The 19,271-nt window shown below is 43.9% G+C and overlaps 2 long non-coding RNA genes across 2 annotated transcripts; both read left to right on the forward strand.

Moving 5' to 3' along the window:
* The first annotated feature begins 5,019 nt into the window (after positions 1–5,019).
* Positions 5,020–5,826, forward strand: LOC144888558 (uncharacterized). The gene is made up of 3 exons (XR_013621139.1): positions 5,020–5,232; positions 5,349–5,430; positions 5,570–5,826. It is a non-coding gene; the product is annotated as an uncharacterized LOC144888558 (long non-coding RNA).
* Positions 5,827–10,696: 4,870 nt separating this feature from the next.
* LOC144888658 (uncharacterized) lies at positions 10,697–17,328 on the forward strand. The gene is made up of 3 exons (XR_013621198.1): positions 10,697–11,692; positions 16,626–16,760; positions 16,855–17,328. It is a non-coding gene; the product is annotated as an uncharacterized LOC144888658 (long non-coding RNA).
* Positions 17,329–19,271: the final 1,943 nt, after the last annotated feature.

Below are 19,271 nucleotides of genomic sequence, written 5' to 3' on the forward strand. Positions count from 1 at the left end.
GTCCGGGCATGCCCGCTATCGCCTTTCCAGGGCTCGCCCAGAGCGTCCGGGCATGCCCGCTATCGCCTTTCCAGGGCTCGCCCAGAGCGTCCGGGCATGCCCGCTATCGCCTTTCCAGGGCACGCCCAGAGCGTCCGGGCATGCCCGCTATCGCCTTTCCAGGGCTCGCCCAGAGCGTCCGGGCATGCCCGCTATCGCCTTTCCAGGGCTCGCCCAGAGCGTCCGGGCATGCCCGCTATCGCCTTTCCAGGGCTCGCCCAGAGCGCCCGGGCACGCCCAGCCTCGACTTGCCAGGGCACGCCCAGAGCGCCCGGGCACGCCCAGCCTCGACTTGCCAGGCTGCAGCCAAACACGCCCGGGCAGGTCCAGACTCGCCTTTCCAAGGCTCGCCCTTGACACCCGGGCATGCCCGGTATAGCTTTTGCCGGGCAAACTTCCCGACATAAATGTGTATATATATTGCTGCCCGCTAAACGGGCTTGAGAGAATACCTGAGCTGTTTTGTTTCAATAAAGCAACTCGGATGAATTCCGTCTTTGGTCGCGTCACTTCTTTCCACTCGCGTTGGAGCGCAGTTCCTTCAGTGCCAAACTTCATTTCCCCTACTCCTGAAAAAGGAGACGTTTTAAGACTTGATCCCGGTATTTTTAAAATACCTGTATATATATATATATAAGACATGTTTAATGATGACAGAGTATTGTGATGCAGTTTCTGATTCAGGAGACCTTAAATCACCAGAAACCATTTAAAAACATTTTATGTGCACAATTTCATGTACCGATCTAAAATATATGCATCTGGCAACTGGACTATGAAATATAGGTCCCAGAATGCTTTGCCTCCATTCCCTTTGGATTTCCTCTCATCAAAACACAGTTAAATAGTTTATTCAGGACCTGAACCCCATATTCACCGAGGCAGGTCCATACTTCACTCGTATCTCATCAGGTCCTACTGATTTGCTAATTTTCATCACTCTTAAATCGGCTGTCTTGTCTTGCAGTACTTTTTTGTACAAATCAAAGATTCCAGGAGCAGCGTTTAAAAAGGAGTAGGTCAGTGAGTGTTGGTACACAGTTTAAATCCCATATCCAATCTTCCTTGTCTGACATTTAAATCGTTGCGATCCATCTTTGCCATGAGGATGTGATGAGCAATATAAAGAGATTTATCTTCAGTTGGAAACTTCAGGTTAACTTTCCCCACCAAGTGAAGTTGGAATTTGTCCCATCAAGGCAAAATCTTCTTCATGGTCGTGTCGATGGAGGAATCTTCATGGTGTACTTTTTCTGTAAATAGTAACACACATTGCACTCGTTTGTGTCGTGGAAATTGATACCGACAAACTACATATCAGGGCTGGCAGACCTAAGCAGTTTGTACACTCATCTCTGAGCTGTCTAACCTGTGTTCGAATCTCGAGCCACTGTGAATGCACTCTAAAACACTTCAAGAACATCTTGTTCTTACCTTGTCACGACCTTTTTGGTTTTGTAAAATAATTGTAAACATATTGTATCGTTTAATATACAATTAAACAACCATTTCTCCTTCCCCTGCCCTTGTCTAATTTCCATACATTTTCCAGAATCATGCTGTGGAGGAAGGAGGGATGTCCATGGTTCGTGATGTCGTGCTCGTCACGATCACCTTACTCTTGCTTATAGGTGTAATATTTGAAACATCACGTTGGTTCAAGAAGAAGAGTAACAGAAAAAAGCCCTGCAGTCACAGGTAAAGAACACAAGTGACTTTTTATCAATATTTATGATGATTTAATCCAATGGGACAAGATAGCTCAGAAATTTGAAACGTGTTTACATAAAATTTTTTATGAATAATCAAAGGTTCAGATGGTCCAAGGAGAGCAGAGGGCCGATATGTCGCTCTACCGTACTTGGGTGGAACGTCTGAGATGGTCGAGCGATGTGCTGGTACTTCCCTCATGCCTGGCACCGAATTGGCGGCACTTTTCATCAATATTTATAGTGCCTTCATCAAAGGGGCCAAGATTGTTCAGAGATTTTAAAAAGGAGTTTACATGAAATGCTTTTGCGTAATCAAGTCTTGGAATTACACAGGTTGATCACAGTATAATGCAGGAAGATATGGGATTCAGCGGCAAAATGGAATGGTGAAAAATTTGTATTATTTAAGAGAAATCTTGGAGGGCAATGAAGGAACAGGACTTGGATAAAAGTATCTTGGAATAAATGTGAAGAGTTTGGAGGTATCCCGACAAACAAGTGCATTTAGCCTGTATAAGGGCAGCCGTAGTGTATGGAAGTGAAACTGGGGCCATGGGGATGGAAGGTGAAAGAAGAATAGAAGGAAGACACGGGATGTCGAGAAGGATTTTTGGTCTTTCATTGAACGATAAATGGCGGAGCGTAGATCTTGAAGAAATACGACAACATTTCAAGTATGGAGATTGAATTGAGAAAGAGAAGGTTTAGATCATTAAGTCATGCAGCCAGAAGGACAGATGATGAAACAATTAAGAAGATTGTAAGTTTGCAGAAAGAAAATGCAAATGGAGATATTCCATGAATCGACCAACTGCCTGAAATAGGTGGAATGTGGTTTAAGGAATCTGATGATGAAATATTTGCTTGTTTTATGTTTTGGGTTCATCGTTCCACACTTGTTTACGAACCTTGTTTAAGTTACATCTGCACGCTTGATATTCCGTATCCCATAGCATTTCAACACTCGTGGAACATGTTTGTTTCTGTTTTACAAAAGCATGCATTCAATACTTTACATGTTGTGAAATACTTCATTTTAGCTTGAACTGAGAATCTTTGTTTTTATCTTGCAGTTTACGATGTGGACGCAAACGAAAAGGGAAAGAAGAATTGAAGGACGACCCACCATTGGTAAACGGGATTCAGGAAAATGAACACCTTGAGATGCAGAAAACAGAGGAAAAGGAAGAAGAGGTTCTGGAGATGAAGGAAACAATTGATTTCACAAAAAAACAAGACTCTGTTAATAAAGAACAAGCTGAAGAACAAGAAGAAGAAGAAAAATTGCGGGAAGAGGAAGAAAATCTGCAGGAATTGAAGGAGAGGTTGGTCCAAAATGAAAGAAATCTGACACAAACAGAGCAGTTGGTTCAGGAAAAAGAAGAGGAGTTGAAGGAAAAGGACGTGCGACTGAAATTAGGAAAAGTATTATGGCTAATGGAGGAAGAAGAACAGAAGAAAGACGAGGAAGAACAGCAGAGAGAGAAAGAGGAAGCAGAGCAGAGGAAAATAAATGAACAGGAGCGGAAAAAACAAGAAGAGCTTCGGATAAGAAATGAGGAAGAATGCAGACATGCAAAACAGAAAAAGTATTTTCAGGAAGAAAAAGTCAAATTCGGGATCTGGGAAACACAGACAAACACAGAACTTAAGCAGAGAATGATTGCTGTGGAAAAAATCGTTAAAAACAGGATGAAAAAAGTGCGGCAATTGAAAGATGTGCAGAAACGTACGGAACAGAAGCTGAAGCAAGAAGAGGGCTTTGAAACGTTGATGATGAAAACAAAAGATGAAAACCTACGGGAAAAACAGCTTCATATCGACAAAAAATCTGAGGAGCTCAAAGATCGAGAGCGCAACCTGCAGACATTAGAGGAAGAGAATAGTCGAAGAGAGGGAAAGCAACAGGAAGAACGAGGGGGATGTGAAATGGTATGGAAAACGAAAGAGTTGATTTTATTGAAAAGAGAACAAGAGATGAGAGAAAGAAAACACAATGTGGAGATAAAGACGCAGGAGCTGTTGGTGAGGGAGACGAAAGTGAAAAAACTAGAAATGCTTGATTATCAACAAATCCAAGAAGTGCTTGAAACAACAGATGAAGGGTTACAGCAGCAACAGAAACATCAGGATGTTCATCAGGTGCCGCCCGAACCAAAGCTTAAAGGTGACGACCGGGTGATGCGGCAACATCAGGATGTTCATCAGGTGCCACCTGAACCAAAGCTTAAAGGTGACGACGGGGTGCAGCAGCAACATCAGGATGTTCATCAGGTGCCACCTGAACCAAAGCTTAAAGGTGACGACGGGGTGCAGCGGCAACATCAGGATGTTCATCAGGTGCCACCTGAACCAAAGCTTAAACGTGACGACGGGGTGCAGCAGCAACATCAGGATGTTCATCAGGTGCCGCCCGAACCAAAGCTTAAAGGTGACGACTGGGTGGTGCAACGAAAGAAACAGAAGCATGTTCATTCGTTGCGCAAACTGAATCCTCACGGTGGTGATGGGGTGCAGCAGCAACAGCAGGATGTTCATCGGCGGCCGCCTGAACCGAAGCCTCTTCGCAGGGATGAACCAGCGGAGCTTGAAAACCGAAAAAAGAATCTCATGTTCCGAGGACTAAACGAAAGCAAAAATGACATGCAGCTTGTGGCAAAGTTGCTCAGCGTTATGAACTTGAACATCAAACCTGAATGTACTTTCCGCGTGGGATACCATGTTGGGAAAAGACCGGTGAAAGTTGTTTTCAGATCCGTCTCTGATCGGAATCTCGTTCTTTATAACAACAATAAGGTACGGAATTTCAATGATCCGTCTCAATGCTCCAAAAACATTTTTATCACTCCAGATTACACTTTTGTTGAAAGAGAAGAGCAGGCAAAGCTGCAGGATCATCTTCAGGAAATGAGGGAAATTGACCCAAACGGTCAATATACCATCAAAAGAGGCAAAGTAGTCAAGCAGGCCAAGGGCATCCATAGATGGTGACCCTCCCTCCTTATCTCCCACAATCCACTCGGTAGAACACATACCTCCGCCAGGCTGAACAGTTTATGGTTTTTATCCCACTGATAGGCCAAATCAGGATTCGGACCTGAACCACAATCAAATCATTTCGTCCGTGTCACATACCCAACCTCTCCACAAAATTTCGTCCAAATCCGTTCACAACTTTTTGAGACATCTTGTTCACAAACAATCAGACAAAAAACAGACAGAGGTGAAATCATAACCTCCATCCACCTTCGGTGGCAGAGGTAAAAAAAGAAAAAAAAAAAGAAGAGGATAATGTACATATGAAGACAATGTACTCCGCCATATGAAGACCTCACAGTGAAGACCTGCTGTAAAGGAAGCCCAGCCGTCATGTCGGGCTGCAACAACAACAGTTCAGTTTTGTCCTCCAACGACAACAGAGGACCTGATGGAAGGGAATCCCAGGCGTGATGACTGGCAGCAACAACATGACCTACAACAGGTAAGCCCTCCTCAATACTATGGGGCAGGTGAGATGAACACACTGGGTGCAAACACAACCAACACAAAGATGAAGACATTAAATTTGAAATAAATTTGGCACTTCTTCTTTTACAGACATTACTGTTCGTGCTTCCTTTGATGAAGAAGACCATCCTTAATTGTGGAGTTAATTGTAATTCTAATTTCGCTGGGAAAGGTAATTTATTGGCATGGTCATCCCCATGCAGAATAAATAACAAGAACTTTAACTCCATACATTTCTTTTTGTACCCTTTCCTGAACAAGTTATCAGACTGATGAACATGTCAATGTGTTTAATCTTTCATTTTTCATAGAAGAGGAGCTCGTTGCCTCCTCCACACCCTCACCTGAAACCATCCTACCTGTTGGAACGTAAGTTGTCAAGATTCTTGCCTTACATTACAAATTATTCCAGACTTTGTCCAAACTGCATGTCCTTCACCTCCATTGTGTCTATCATTTTGTCTCTGCCTCAGAAATGTTGAACAAGTGAATATTTTGCTGCACTCTAATCCAGCCGATCACCGAACCAATCTTCAAATTTTTTTTTTTTTTTTTTTGTGTATACAAGATCGAGGCTCGTGAAAGAGCGAACATTAATCACACAGAAAGACAAACAGACACACAAAACAAATAACATCGGGAGCGGTAGACAAGATGGGGAGAGAGGGGGAAGGACACAAACACAACATTTGAGAGCAGGGACCGAGAGACATGGAGACATCGAGAGAACTGTGGGAGGGAGAGGGCTTTGGGGGGAGGCATGGGAAGGGGTGGGGGGTGGGAGAGGTATAAAACATATGGACACTGCCAAGACTTCCAGGAAAGAAGTTGGAATTTCAAACAAGGTGGATCTGGGGTGAATTAGTGGGGGTAGAAAAGATCAAGGTTTTGGATGGGGGAAGATAAGAGATGGTGGTGAACAGCTGTTTTGAAGACCTGGAGGGAGGAGTGTGATTGAAGTGAGTGTGGGAGTTTGTTCCAGAGGCGGGAGAAAAGAGGAATGAAAGAGTGAAGGTGAGCAGAGAGCCGAGATTTCGGCAGTTTAACCATCAGAGGGTGGCTGGCAGATCTTCTGCGACCTGTAGGAATATTTGGGGGACAGAGCACAGAGAGAGCTGGGGGAGCAAGGCCGGAGAGGAGTCGGTAGAAGACAGAAAGACCACCTACCTGCCTGCGGTGAGTGAGTGAAAGGCCCTCAGAGACAGCTTCATCGCGGGAGATTCCAATGATTCTGAAAGCTTTGGATTCAACAGCGTGAAGCCGAGCCAGGTGTGAGGCAGGAGCACCAGCCCATAGGGGAGAACAGTATTCCATTGAGCTGCGGATGAAAGCCTTGTATGTGGTGAGGAGCTCAGGTGTGCCTAGGAAGGACTTCGCACGACGGAGGATGCCCAGTCGGCGACTGGCTTTGGAGGCCAGCTTGGAAATGTGGTTTTCCCAAGAAAGATCATGGCAGATGGTGAGACCCAAAAGCTTGAGCGACAGAACTTCTTGGAGAGGATTGTTGAGAAAGTAGATGGGAGGGTTGTCCAGTCGATCTTTTCGGAGAGACATAGTAAGAGTGTGAGATTTGTCAGGATTGAAAGACATGTTCCACATGTTTGACCAGTCTGTGATTTTGTCCAGGTCTTCAGAGAGTGAGGAGGCTGCAGACTGCCGATCTGAGGGAAGAGGAATGGAGCGGCAGAGAGTGGAGTCATCAGCAAAGAGATACAGAGGATTTTCCAGAGAGTCGGAGAGATCATTGATAAAGACCAGAAAAAGCACAGGGCCCAGCACACTGCCTTGGGGAACTCCAGCCTGAACAGGAAGGGGAGATGAGAGAAATCCATTCAGGGCCACACGTTGACTACGACCAGAGAGGAAGTCCGCAAGCCATGCATGGAGATTTCCATGGATACCATAGGAGGAGAGTTTGGTGAGCAGAGCTGGGTGCCAGACCGTATCGAAGGCACGTGATATGTCAAGGGAGACAGCTCTGATTTCCTGTTTGGCATTGAGGACCTCCATCCATTGTTGAGACAGCAGAAGCAGCATGTCCAGAGTAGAGTGACCTGGTCTGAAACCAAATTGATGATCAGAGATCAAGCCATTGGAGAAGAGGAAAGATTTCATATCCGAAGCAATGATGGATTCCATGACTTTGCTGATAATTGGGAGCAGGCTGATTGGTCTGTAGTTGCAAGGATCTGTTTTTGCACCTTTTTTGTGTAAAGCGGTAATGTTTGCTGATTTCCAGGATGCTGGCAGATGACCTTGAGCAAAGGATAGGGTGAAAAGAACAGAGAGAGGGTGAGATAGAGCGGCAGAGCAGGATTTTAGGACCCGTGGGCTGATGCCATCTGGTCCAGTTGCAGAATCAGAGTCGAGGTTTGACAAAAACTCCTCCACCTTGTCAGGAGAGAAGGTCACAGAGTCCAGGAGCAGTTTGGTTCGACTGGGAAAGGTGGGAACAGAGAGAGATGGGTTTGGGACTAAGGATTTTGAGGCAAACACAGAGTTGAGGCATTCGGCTTTGTCACGTGCGATGTCAACTGTGTGGCCATTTGAGGTAAGGGAGGGGATGGAGGGGGAACAAACACCAGAAACGGATTTGACCAGACGCCACCAGGATTTGGAGGAAGGAGACAGGTTTGAGAGTTCATTCTTGAGTGAGGAGAGATAGTGCTTCCTGGCACTCCTGAGGGTAGACACACACTTGTTCCGAGCTTGGTGGAAGGAACTGAGATTTCCTTCAGTTGGATTAGCCTTCCAAGAGGCAAAGGCAAGTTGTTTCAGGGCAACTGCCTCACCACAAGATTCAGTGTACCATGGACGGGAGGAAGGGTAAGACAACTGAAGGCGAGATGGGATAAATCTGTGCATGAGAGAGATCAGTTTGCTTTGGAAGAATTCCCAGGAAGAATTGATGTCAGAGGCAGTGGAGATGGGAGACCAATCCAGACGATTGATGGCTGCTTGAAGACCGTCCCAGTCGGCCTGAGTGAAATGCCAGACTCGTCGACGCTGAGGAGGCTCTCTGAGAATGGCCAGAGAGATGTCCACTTTGACAAGCACATGATCAGAAGAACCGATTTGAGCAGAAGAAGAGCAGCAGACATTAGCAGGGAAGTTAGTCATAAACAAGTCTAGAAGAGAAGATACTCCATTGGCTGAGATCCGGGTCGGGAAATTGACAGATTGTGTCAATCCCAGTGAGTCACAGAAGTCCTTTGCTGAGGTGCCATGACTGGTGAGAGAGGAACCTACACCCAACCAGGTGGCATGATGACAATTGAAGTCACCACATATGAGGAAGAGAGAGTTGGGATGAGTGGATAGAAGTTGGTCCATGTTGTCAGACAGTGAAATGTAGATGGAGTCATCACTGTTTGGGGGACGGTACAGAACACATATGAACAAAAGGTGGGAGCGGAGAGGAAGCCGTAGCCAGAGGTACTCCTGGGGGTGAGGAGGAGAGAGGGCAGTGCAAGGAGAGTGAGGAAGAGAGTTTTTGATAAATATAGCCACCCCACCACCAGGCCGAGGCTCAGGTCTATCATACCGGAGGAGGGAGTAACCAGGAAGAGATATTAAGGAATCAGAGACATCTTGAAGGAGGAAAGTCTCTGTTAAGCAGATCAAGTCTGGATTGTCAGAAGCAACCTGTATGGAGAGATCAGTCAGGTTTGAGCGAAGGCCCCGGATGTTTGAGGTCCATACCGTTAATGAAGAGAGAGGGGGAGCATCGGGTACAGGACAGGGGAGGGGAGGAGTAGGGTAAGATGAAGGATGAGAGGGGGAGGTAGGGAGAGCAGTTGTTAGTGTGTCAGCGATTGCAGAAGAGTTCCAAGAAAGGGAAGGATGAGGAGGATGAAAGGTTTGAAGGTGAAGGGATGAGGCACAGAGAGGGGTTGTTTGAGGGGGGGGCAGAGGAAAGAAGAAGGTTGGGGGGGTGGAGGTATGAGATAGAAGGGAGACGAAGTGGGGAGGAGGCAGCTTTGAGGAGGAGGGGGGAGGAGGGAGAATTGGAGAGGAATGGTATGGGGGGAGATTTGAATGGGAGGGGTTGGGGGGGAGTTTTGAAGGGGAGGAGTGAGGGGGGAGTTTAGGAGGGGAAGGGCAAGGGGGGAGTTCAGGAGTGGAAGGGCAAGGGGGAGTTCAGGAGTGGAAGGGCAAGGGGGGAGTTCAGGAGTGGAGGGGTAGGGGGGGAGTTTAAGAGTGGCGGGGCAAGGGGGGAGTTTAGGAGTGTAGGTGCAAGGGGAGGGATTTGGATGGGAGGGGCAAGAGGGGAGTTTAGAAAGTGGATGATTAATGAAAGACGAACATTGAAAACAAATTGGGTTTGTTGTGATTTTCAAGTTAGCAATCCGGTTCAGAATGATGGAGGAGGGATGGAATGAATGTGAATTTAGACCATGTAGTGAGGGAGACGTATAAGATATTGAATTTCTTTTTTTTGAGGTGGAATGAGTTGGAGAGGAAATTGAGAAAAGCCTTTTAAATAGGAAGAAAAACAGCGTGTTGTAAAATACCACCGAGTAAAACACTGAAGGGGAAAGGTTATACATATTTAAATAATATTTAAACAGAACCGTGAACAATCTTATGTGCACAAAAATACCAACGGGGGGAGAGCCGAGAGGGACCACCACGAGTCACGTGAAGGGCAAACGGACCACCACGAGTCACGTGAAGGGCAAAATTGGTGGAAGACTGGCATGAGTGTTAATGTACCCATATAAAGGTCATTGTGAACACCTGGATGAGCATTAATTAATTGTTTGAAATTTTTTCTGGCAAATCCAGTGGGAGTTTGTGATGAAGAAAATCAAGATGTGAAATTGAAGGTGAAATAAAATAAAAATTCAATTGCGATTCAGAAAGGAATGCAGACAATGCAGTATTTCCAGGATTGCGGTTGTTAAGCATGATAACAATAATAATAATAATAATAATAATAATAATAATAATAATGCTAATAATGAATTTATTGTCACATATATGCAATTGTCGAAGAAGAGAATTGTCTTCAACTCAGAGGGTGTACAAAACAAATTTATTTAATGATCACAGAGAACTGAAACATAGTACGCTTAACAATATGATCCGTTCTCACTGACATCTTCTCTCGAGTGGCCTTCTATTTCCTGGTGGACCCGTGGGTGGGAGGGAAAAATGTGAAGGCCACGCAAAGACATACCCCTCTGTTTGCCAGAGTTATAAAACTCATGATTACAATCAAGGCTGCCAAGTTATCACAGAAGGATTCATGAATCTGATCGGATAGCCCTGAGGAAAGAAAGGTTTTTACAATTGAGACATTCCATCACATGCTGAGAGAGAGAGAGACATATGCAGATGTGACCGAAGATTAAAACAATGAAAGTTGTAAATGTTGAGAGTTAATCCGTTGCAACCCCAGACAAGTTGGCGCCAGTCTATCATAATTTCGGCAACTCACTGACGAACGCTTTGGCACAGGGATAATTATGGACTTTTTCAAAACATGGAGAATTTTACAAAGCTGAAGTGACCAGTTGAAAAGTAAAGTAAAAATGGGCGACAGTTCATCAGCATGAGAGACCGCAGCAGCCCGGGGCTGGCACAATCAGGACCAGTCACTTTCCTGACCTTCAGGTTCATCAGAACACGCCGAGTGTCATTTCTGGAGATCACAAAAGCTTGAGCAGTCACTTCCACTGTGGTTGGTGCTGTGCCCACCGGGTGATCGAATTGGCTGTAAAAATGAGTCAGTTTGGCTGGCAATGTGTGTCGTCATTCCTTGGATATTTCAACTTCGGCTTGTAACGAGTGATCGTGGGGAGATCCTGCCAGAGTTATTTGGCATTCGCACTCATGATTCGCACTCCTCCAGCAATTTTCTTGATTTCTGCATTATTTAGGCTGAAATCGCCGGGTACTTGACATCTCAATGAGCAACGTTGGCTTTTCCTTTTTGTTCCTGAGTACTATCTCTGTCACAGTCCTTTGCTTTCTCTGTTCACGCTGGATGGCATCATCAGGTCGTGAGCATTATGTCCTTCTTTACAATGATTGCTTTTCTTTCATGTTTCCATGAGTTTTGTGAAACTGGGATATTGAAATTTCTGCAGATGTGCCAGTAGATTACTCCACATAACTTGTGTCTTTGGGTGTACAGCTGTTCTGACATGAGTTTTTTTTGTTTTTTTTACATCCAGATAGGATGTGACTCCTGGTTTCTGTTTCTACCTTGCAGAACATTCTCTGTCCCAGTTGAGCTGCCTCTTCTTCGCTATTCCAGTGATCCTTCTTTGTCTATCCAAAATCTGTCCAACTCTTTTTTTGTATTTTCCAGCTCTTTTGTCTTTCTCCCAGTTGTCAGTTGTTGCATGCAGGGGAAGAAGGTGTCGTAGCGGCCACTGAAGAAGAAGATGCGATATTTTGCCGTGGATCTATCATCACTCCGTCATGTAAGTGCTCCAGGAATGTAAGACAAAATATCAGACTCTCACAGATCTCAAGTTAAATCTTAAGGTTCTACTTTAATGACTCAGCATTCACGTTATACCTTGATGACCCAACATTCGTGTTCTAACTTGGTGACCCAGCATTCACGTTCTACCTTGATGACCCAGCATTCGTGTTCTAACTTGGTGACCCAGCATTCACGTTCTACCTTGATGACCCAGCATTCGTGTTCTAACTTGGTGACCTGGCATTCGTGTGCTACCTTGATGACCCAGCATTCGTGTTCTACCTTGATGACCCAGTATTCGTGTGCTACCTTGATGACCCAGCATTCCTGTTCTAATTTGATGACCCAGCATTCGTGTTCTACCTTGATGACCTGGCATTCGTGTTCTACCGTGATGACCCAGCATTCGTGTGCTGCATTGATGACCCAGCATTCGTGTTTTAACTTGATGACCTGGCATTTGTGTGCTACCTTGATGACCCAGCATTCGTGTTCCACCTTGATGACCCGGCATTCGTGTTCTACCTTGATGACCCAGCATTCGCGTTCTATCTTGATGACCCAAAAAACAAGTTCCACCTTTATGATGCACAAAACGAGTTCTACCTTGATGACTCATCATACGAGTTCTACTTTGCAGACCGACAAAATTCGGGACAAATCAAGAAGTGAGTTCTGCCTCGATAGCTCAGAATGTGAGACCTATGTAAGAGACTCAGGGGAAAAGAGTTCTGCCCAGATGGCTCACAAAATAGGCCCGTGTGAATCCCGTAACAATGGCGGACTATGTGTGACCTCGGTTGGTACATTTGAAAGCTTGGACAGTTTTATTTTTTTTTTTGTATACAAGATCGGGGCTCGTGTAAGAGCTAACATCGATCACAAAAAAACAACAACAAACGGACACACAAAATATACAATAAAAGGGAGCGGGAGACAAGATGGGGAGAGAGAGAGAAGCACACAAGAACAACAGCAGAGAACAGGGCCAACGGAAGATCTGTGGGAGGGAGAGGGCTTGGGGGGAGGAGGCATGGGAAGGTGGGAGGGGGGAGAGGTATAATTGCTAGAACTTCCAGGAAAGAAAGAAGTCGGGATTTCAAAGAAAGTGGATCTGGGGTGAATTAACGGGGATAGAAGAGATCAAGGTTTTGGATGGGGGAGTTGATCATGGAGTGCCTAAGGGTGTTGATTTTGCTTCTGGTTCATAATTTAGTTATCATTAATTACCTCTTTATAAATTTTTTTTTTAATTCCTATTAAGGGAAAATGTTGTAATGTTAAAACAATGTTAGAGGTAAAGGGGATGCAATTGCAGTACTTTGAGGTTGTACACTCCATGTGGTGGGTGTGCAAGCGCGGATCCACACTGGCGGGAATGGCGATGCTTGTGAAAGGTGCAGAAGCTGGTTCATTAAAGCCTGAATGATCCACTGATCTGTGGTCTTGAACTTTGCCTGAAATAGACCCCCTTCATGACCTTACTATCCTCATCCCTGTCGTGAGCCAAATTTCTAGATCATCTTCCTCCCACCACCCTCTTCAAGTTTTTTTTTTTTTTTTTTTTTTTTTTACACCTCTTCTCTATCATTATTTTGTTGTTGTATTTATTCTGTTTTATAATATACATAGGTTATAAATACCTAACTGAAATGTTTATGAATGACCCTTAAGCTCAAGGTTCAGCTCCAGCGTGAATGCAATTTGTTTTTGACTTCCATTGACATGAAGCAAATTCTGTCGTCATCGTTTTTTTAACGACATTTGCTCTTATTTTATAGCGTTGGTCGATGGATTCGCACGACTCCATTTTGTTATTTCGTTCACATCTTTCTTTAAAGCAGTTATTTTCATGTCATTGTTGATACCTTCCTGCCATGTTTTCCTGGCCGAGCTGCCTCTTCGTGTTTTTCATTTGCCTTAAAACCTACTATCTTCCTATTAGGTGCATCCTCTATAGTTCTAGCCTACTATCTTCCGATTCGGTTCATCCTCTATAGTTCTAGCTACATTACCTGTCCGAACAACCGAAGCCTTCTCTGTCTCAATTGAATTTCTATGCTGCTACTTTTGAGTGTATTTATCAACTGCGCCAGCACTCTATGTAGGGATGGCGTGGTACCATGAAAAATTCCTCCGGTCCCATTTGCTACATCCAAAACTAAAGTTGGCATATCTTCTCCCACCAATCGCTTTGGCTACATAAGAGAGCCTACCTGGTCTGTTCAGCTGATTGTCCAGGTAGAGATCACTTTTTAGTTCTCCAGACGATGGCAAAAGCTAGAAAATAAAGCATAAAATAATAACAATCTTTATTGTCCCATATCCAAGGAAACTATTATTTGGTGACACCGTAAGTTTAACCATCATAAAAAACATAAAACACAAAGGGAATAAGAAAACAAACAAAAAAAAATATATAAAAATAACCGAGATCGGTCAAACTGGAAAATCATCTCGTTCATCCTAATAATCATCTTCAGACGGCGTATTTCCGAGCTGCCTCTCTCAATGGCAATGACTCTGGTGCCGTCCGACAATGTTACTTGGTGCAGCATACTTTACCACTGCAATTTTTATAGATTGAAAGGATTCACCGAAAAGTTTGAAATAGCAAAGCACTTACCTGGTTGCACTTACCTTAAGAAGTTGCTCGACCACACTAATTTGACATTCTGTTCACAAGATAGTTCCTTCAGTGTAATCCTTACCTTGCACTCAAGGACCCGCGTCATGCACTCAAAAAACTTTTATTCTCCACTAGCTGGGTTACCTGTTCTATGAACAGAAATAATTAGTAAGTGTTGATGCCAACTTTTTTGCAAAACTGCACCACACCACAATATTCATAACTCGTGAAAACCTGAGGCTTTACCATGAAAAGTTTAATTGAGAATTCTTCTTACATGCAAGAGTTATGTTGCCACTGTTGGGATCTCTATTTATTGTGCTTGAAATCCTTCCCAAAAAGCTAGATGTGGGATGGTTTGATGGATGTAGGAGGTGGGATGGTTTGGGAATCGGGACCGCCTCGAAGGCAGGCCCCATGTGACGTAAAAGAACCCGCTGTTGCAGCCGGTCCTGTACATTTGAAAAAAATTATCATCAGATTGTTCAATTTGACAATTTAATTGTTCGCACCACCACTGATTCCACGAGGTGCCAACCTTGAGGTTGTGGAGCTTCTGTGCAACAGACATTGAGGTTCAGAGGTGTGGAAGAAATTTGTCAATGGAAAACTGTCGCTCCCAGAAGAAAAACCCCAGGCAGTGTATAAGCATGAACCTCACTCGAGGGCTGAAGGCCAAAAGGCTGAGGCCTATAGGTGCTAGTATGGGCTCAGGTTTGCTTTACAATGAAGGACAAACATAGGAAAGGTACGGCAATTGTGAATATACTGTATAACACTTACCATAGCAGATGGTTTCAGCTTAACGCAGCATGAAAATGGCGAACTTATTAATTAGTTAGTTTACAATTGTGGGTGGAGTCAGGCCTGCTGTCCAGCCAATGGGTGGAATACACAGCTCGGCTAATTACATATGCTGGCCTTCACCCGTGCTATGTCCTGTGATAGCTGTTAGCCAATCAGATTGAGTATAATTTTTTTTTTTAAAGATGGAAAAGTAGGCTTTAAAGGCTGAGGTGATGGATGAAAATACCCTTCGGACTTTGGTCTGTGTGCCAAATGTGTTCATTGTAGGACTAGCGGCACTTGTCTTTACTCTGAAATATTTTCTTATTCATTGCATGGTCAACTGTACTACCAACACAGTAGCTCTGGGTAATCCATTTGATCCTAACTCTGCAAATTGGCTAAGTGGAGGAACAAATCCATTATCAATATGTTCATCCTCAACCGAAGCTCGTTTGTCGCTACATTGATGACTGTATTGGCACAACAGTAGGGGAAGAATGTTGGTTGTAAGACACAACCATTTTTACATGTAAGTGAATGGGGAAAATGCGTTGGAACTTTTGGGCCACCCACCAAAAACCAAAAAAACCCCGTCTATTTCTCCCTTCCCCATTTAAGCCATCAACAAAGGTTAAATCCTAAATAGACCCCAAAACCATTTTTCGGTTCTAAAACACTCATATTTTCGTTATTCTCGAATAGAGAACCACGAATATTGGTTTATGTTTTATTTTAGGGAAAAACTTAATTTTCTGCTTTTATGGTTTCGCACGAGTCAAGAGCATTTAATCCTTAAAAAAAATGTTAATCCTTCCAAACTCTCTCAGTCAAGAGATATTTATAACTAATTCTATAAATAATTTTAATCCCTTCCTCTTACACAGGAAGGTTATTGTTCTAACTCTATTTTGTCATCATTTTTTAAAATATAAGATGAACCAAGGTCCAGTGCGCTTCATGGAGACGGAGGATGTCAATCGAAGAGTTATTTGACCTTGAAGATGAGTTTCAATCTTTTCCACAACAAGACTGGTGAGCTATGTTTAAACCTACTAGCAACGGTACCTGCCCTATGGGCGGGGCTTCAATTGGGAGGCCCAAATGAAAAGGCAAAATATCAGAAATTTAAGGCTCTTTTTATTTTAAACGATTCTTATAAACATCCGTTAAATCATATCACATGGAAATCATCAAAATCTAAACAGTATTTGTAGAATTTCAATAAAAGCCACATCACTGTTCATATCGGTAAATATTATTCCATCGTGTTTGGAAAAACAGGGAAATTGGAAAAATTGGAAAAACAATATAGCCTATTTTACTCCTAGGGGTCCCAGGATTACCCACCCAAAATTTCATAGCGATCGGTTCAGCCGTTTTTTGCGGTACCTGGGAATGGACGACAGACAGACATTTGGTGAATTATAGTAAGATTAATTATATATTGTTTTATACAGAACCAAATAACTGCACATTTAACAACTATTGCCTTTCCCTTTTTTTATTCCAGTTTAGCCCCCAACTCTTCAATAACAGAGTTGATGGTTGAGGTTGAAAATCAAGTCAATGAATATCACGACCTTGAATGGGACTACTATGAGGTTCCAACCTGTGCTGATTTTCACCCACTATCACAACAAGACTGGTAAGCTATGTTTAAACCTATTAATTTATATATTGTTTTATACAGACCCAAATAATATACGAATAATAATTATGTTTTTTTCTTTTTATCACAGCATCTCTTCAATAACAGAGTTGATGGTTGAGGTTGAAGATCAAGTCAATGAATATCACAACTTTGAATGGGATTACTTTGAGGTTCCAAAGAGTGCTTATTCATTTCCAACCTGTGCTGTTTTAAACCTCCATCTTGATGAACTTAACACAAAACTCGATCTTCCACAAGCAGACTGTGATTTGTATCGGGAAAGAATCATCATTTCCACAATTGAATATTTACTCCCACCCAAATAAAAATGTTTAAATAATGTAAAGGTTTTAATGTTGTATGGTTTTAATTATATTTGTTTTGCCTCCAATTATTTCATCATTAATTACAAAAAGAGAATAAAGGAGGGGAAAAAGGGAATACTGTTCTCCCCTATGGGCTGGTGCTCCTGCCTCACACCTAGCTCGGCTTCACGCTGTTGAATCCAAAGCTTTCAGAATCATTGGAATCTCCCGCGATGAAGCTATCTCTGAGGGCCTTTCACTCACTCACCGCAGGCAGGTAGGTGGTCTTTCTGTCTTCTACCGACTCCTCTCCGGCCTTGCTCCCCCAGCTCTCTCTGTGCTCTGTCCCCCAAATATTCCTACAGGTCGCACAAGATCTGCCAGCAACCCTCTGATGGTTAAACTGCCGAAATGTCGGCTCTCTGCTCACCTTCACTCTTTCATTCGTCTTTTCTCCCGCCTCTGTTCGCTCTTTCACGAGCCTCGATCTTGTATACAAAAAAAAAAGAAAAAAAGGGAAGTGCACTCCCTCCAATGACCCACCACCTCCCTTGTCCCATCCCTTTCCCCTCTACGTGTGTGTGTGGAGAAGGGTGGGGGTGGGATGAGGTGGGTGGTGGTGCACAAGGGGGAGGGGGATTGTGGGGATTATGGGTGTGGTTTGTGTGTGCGTGGTTTGTGGGTGGAGACAAAAAGGGGGGCGGAGTCAATTTTTTGAAAATTATTTATTTATTTATCATCTTTGTCTTTTGTAATTCATGTGAATAAAATGTACTGTACACAAGATTTCTTCTCCCTTTAAATCACTTAATTTGTAGGTCCAAGGAACTGTATTCATTGCATCAACAATTTAAAGAAAGTTAATTAGTCCATCTCTTTGTATAACCCTTCTCAAAATGGCTTCTCCATCTGTATATTCTAGCAATATCACCAACTTTGAACTTGGTTTTTCTCAAATGAATTTCCTTTTCATATTCTAATTTTGTAAATTATTTTTTTTTGTAAATTTGTAATTTGTAAAAAAAAAATTTTTTTTTATTCTAATTTTGTAAATGTTTCCGATGGTTTTGATTTTGTTGATGAATGAACTGTATTGAATGATCGTTTTAAGGCCATTTTCCCCACTAGAGTGGGGGTTAGCCTTGCGGGCCCCATGACAATCATGGTTCCCTGTTTGAGGCAATGTTTTTATGGCCGGATGCCCTTCCTGGCGCCAACCCGTTGTTACCTCTTACGATGCGTAGGGATACGGTGTACCTATTCTAAACCGGGGTACACACCGGGACAACTGTGTTATTGTAATTATCTACAATGTCCTAAATGAAAGATACTCATTGTTGAGAACCGAGTTGTGTGAATTTTTTTATATATTGTTGCGGATATGGCATTTGGCCTCCATTTCCGCTTGTAAATATTCCCCTATTTCCCCAATACTCCCCAACTATCCCCAATCCCCCATTCCCTAGTCCCATTGTCTGTAAACAACACTCTGTAGAACCGACCTTCCCCTTTTTCCCCCATTAAATGTCGTGCCCAGGTCCACCGCATCTCACGTAGACAACTTTCGGACCTCTTGCTAGTTATTCTTAGTCTATGTCAGTTAAGGACTCGTTTCCATTAATTCTGACTCTTCGTTGCACCAGAATGTGATCGTATGGCACCAGTAGTGAGTTTAGGACCTCCCCATACCTCCTCCCATCTTCCCCATGAAACAACAACAACAACAACAACAACAACAACTACAACAACGGCGTGCGGGGAGTGTGCGTCCTCACACCGGCTTGGTTAGCCGCCATTGACCATGCGCTCCGACGGGGTTACCACGAAGGGGCTCACTGTCAGCTCCTCGTCAAGGGCGGAGCCCGGTAACCCCCCCGCACCCAATAAGAAGGGCGGACCGATTCCATCTGGGGCGGAGCTAACTAGCCGAGGGCGTGTCACTCCCCGCCGGATATACGCAGCGACTTACCGGACGTGAGGTCAGATGCGCCCCGAGCTTGAAGAAGAGCCAGTCGCCACCTCCGAGCGCTGAGTGAGACCTCCCGCATCTTTGGACCGGACCGGGTCGATTCTGTCCCTGAGCCAAGGTGCACCTTGAGCCATCGACTACCCGCTTTCCTTGCCATCAATCCCCGTGTGAGTCAGTTTTGTCCTGTTTATCTGTCGTCTGTCGGGGCTATTATAAGACCGTAATTAAGTG

The sequence above is a fragment of the Myxine glutinosa genome, chromosome 13 (genome assembly GCF_964187855.1).
Source record: "Myxine glutinosa chromosome 13, kmMyxGlut1.1, whole genome shotgun sequence".
Classification (NCBI taxonomy): domain Eukaryota; kingdom Metazoa; phylum Chordata; class Myxini; order Myxiniformes; family Myxinidae; genus Myxine; species Myxine glutinosa.